Raw genomic sequence first — 3,604 nt, forward strand, 5'->3', positions numbered from 1 at the left:
AAAAAGAAATAAATAATTTAATCTCCATGAAAATGTCCTCAGGTGAAATCTGGGAAATAATGTGGATGGGGTTCTTGGACAGAAACCACTGCTGACAGGAGAGTATTGTTCTGTCACCCAGAGAGATGGGAGGAGTGTGAGATTTGCTTGCGAGGTAATTATTGTTCATTATCATGTTGAACTACCAAAGTGTCAGATGTATTAGAAAGGTTCTTTCTAATATATCTCTCTCAGATGTATTAGAAATATCTGTGATATTGCTTTGGACATTTCTCCTTAGCAGTTCCTCAGAACAGTGAAGGGAATAGCCATTTGGATAATATTGGGATGGACACAATTTTTACAGGTTTCATATTTGTAATAAAAAGTGTAGTGCAAATCAGCAGATAGGCAGAATGGGACCCTGTTGAGAATGCATTAAATCACCATGAATTTCATGAAACAAGATGATGAAGTATATTAGAATAAGATATACAGCAGTTACATCTTACACCTAAAATGGTGTTTTCCTTTCTCATGTTTGTCACATCTCTCATACTTCTTACTTGTTGGTCTCCAGGTTTCAAGCAGTGTTTGTAACCTTGATCAGATTTGTCTTGAGCTCAAGTTTGTGCTTTTAATTTAGTCCTCTGCACCTTTTGTGTGCTGCACTGTCTTTATTACTCTCCCTCTGTGATTCTAACAGAACATATTAACATTGATTGAAGTCTCCAGCAGCGTGTTCTATGTGCTTCACAGGCATTTACTCCTGTATTCACTTTCAATGTGACAATTAAAATCACTTTAGTTCATGTCACTGGAATTAATTGCTGGCATTGCAGGTGATTGGGAATTCAGCTGGCTCAGGACAGCAGTGCTTGGTAGCTTTCATGTCATCATACTTGTGATGGCCTAAAAAGTGAGTAAAGGAGAGTGAAAAATCTCCATGAAGTGATTTGAAGGTTTCTGACTCTAAAAACTGTAAGCAGATTATGTATTCCTTATAATGTGAAATGCACTTTGAAGTATAAACTGTCCAGGGGAATTTTTTTTTTTGCCTCACCTCTTAAATATCTACTGAAAATACATATGTAAAGTAATAGGGGCTTAATAGTTGATTGATAAATTGATTTTCCAGCTGCTGACTTCATAAGGAAAAATGTTGACTTTGATATTATGGTATATATCTCAGGATCCACAGGAGCACAGATTTAACTTAGCAGCAGCTGTCAGAGAGGGAAGGGAAATTTCTTTTGATGCCATACGGATGTGGTAGTCTTCAGCACAGACTGCATTTTATAGCAGTAGTTTTTTGTTTAGTAATTGGATATGGCAGAAGAACAGAGAAATCTGTTAACTGTAATATTTGAATACTGGTGATGATTTAATACAACCCATAAAAAATTGAAAGAGATCTACGAAATGGGGATGGTCCTTTTTACTCCTTTAATTCTCATGTCTCTCCTAAAATCTTAGGGACTTTTATTTCTTCATTCTTGCAGTTGGCATTTAGTGTCTGACTTTGTGTTGTTCTCAACATTGGACACGTTAGGAAACGTTTCAGGTTGCTGTTCTCACCTGTCAGTAGGAATAAGATGACACACAGAAAGATTAGCATTGCTTTTAAAGCTCATTGGTTACAGTTTGGGGAAAAACATGTACCAAGCAGAAAGCTCTGAATATTTGCAAGCACATACTCCTGAGAAGACATTTTTAGGATCAGGGCTTTTGCAAAGGTGAAACCTATTGTTCTTTTATAAAACTTGCTTTTCACTCACCTACATTTTACACTGGTTTTGTTTAAATTTTCCTCTACTGCTATTTACTAATTATCTGTCTTCCTGTGATTGTGTTCTCACATTCTCATGCATATTGATCTTTACATCAAAGGGCATTTCAAAGTAAATATTTAGCAATGTGTTAATGAAAAAAAATGCACACCCCAAAAAAAAATCATAAAAGCAAACAAGAAAAACATAACAGAAAAACCCACAAGCAAACAAAACCAAAATAACCACCAGCACCCTCCCCAAACAATGTCAAACAAACCCAAGTTTTACAATTTGTCATGTGTTATTGGGTATCTTTCCATCTTGTCACTGAGTGCATCTGTGTTTCTGATGACTGAATGACTTCCCTTCTTTACCTAAACTGGGCAATGTATTTTCTGGGAGGTCTCTTTAGATTTACCTTGAACCTTATGTCACCCCATTTGCATCTGTCAGCATCTTCCTGGGCACAGCCAAGTGCCAGAAGCCTGTATTTACCCCTCTCCTGAAGGGGAAAACCCATAAAACATGACCATAACTGATCATCATTCTCTTTGGCTCTCCCAAGAAACTTTATCATGATTCTTACAGAAACTATTTTGGAGATGGGTTTAGACCAATGATCATCATTAGTAATAATGATTTGTATGTTTTCATCTTGCTCTGATTTTCATTTGCATCCTGTGTCCTCTGCAGGTAGTCATAAACATTATTTAGGATGGGCAGTATCTTTTGCTGGAACTCATGGGCAGCACTGGGGGTTTGTTCCTGCACATCCTGGTGCTGAACCTTCCACCTGCACCTTGATATGATTTACTCATCAAAACTGGAGAACACCACATCTCCTTTTCAAGTGTGAGGAAATATTGCTGTGTATGAGGAATGGGAGTCCCACATTTCCCTTGTCCAGCCTCTGTCTATACTTGTCCCAAGGCAGTTTAAGTGCAGGCTTACGTGGCCCCAGTTGGTCCTGGGGCAGCCAATTCCCTTTGGAAATCCAGCCTTGAAGCTGGGAAGTGCCACCACACTTGGGCAGAGGGCTGGTGTCTGAAACAGTCTGTTACCAGAAAAAATAAAAGGTTTTGTTTTGCAGCACCTGTTGCTATTTCAATCTTCATATCTAATTTCTACTCATTAACTGCTATTTCTGACTTAGCTTATTTTCAGACAACTGAAGAAATAATATTTCTTATACCACAGTGGAGTTATCACACTCCCCTGAAGGTTTATTTGTTAAATGCCAGGCTGGAACTGTTGCCAATTTTTTTTTGTTTAGTTTGTCTCTTGAATTTAGCGTTCATTGATGAAAAATACGGATACTCAAATACCTATCTTTATATTTATATTGATTGCTATTTTTCTTTTTTGGTGTGTTACATAATTAATTTTGCTAGCTCATGATGCTAAGATGCTGAACAAAGGATTTCAGCAACAATGTTGGAATTTGAGATGGTAAAATTTTTGGCATAAAATTTAGGAGTAAATTAAACAAAGGATTGGAAAGATCTGAAGAATGACCAGGGATGAATTTTTTTTTTTTTTTGTTTAGAGAGTTTTAAAGTTCTAGAATATTTTGCCTTTGCTACTTGCTAGATTCAGATATTGCATTCAAGATTATTACTCAGTAAGGTAATAAAAGAATCTTCCAAGTAAACTTAAAATAAGAGAATTGTTACAAAGTCCCAATATTCAAGAGAACTACTTCTAAAGCTTTATAGACATGGAATCAGAGCTGTCAAGATTGGGTGGGAGAGAGAAAAAATGTAATTTTTTTTCAAACTGTAGTATTATTTTTTTTTTTAATTCCATTGTCCACAAAAAATATGCTTAGAGAACTTTAATGTCTCCTGACTTTT

The sequence above is a fragment of the Molothrus ater genome, chromosome 2, assembly GCF_012460135.2.
Source record: "Molothrus ater isolate BHLD 08-10-18 breed brown headed cowbird chromosome 2, BPBGC_Mater_1.1, whole genome shotgun sequence".
Lineage (NCBI taxonomy): Eukaryota > Metazoa > Chordata > Aves > Passeriformes > Icteridae > Molothrus > Molothrus ater.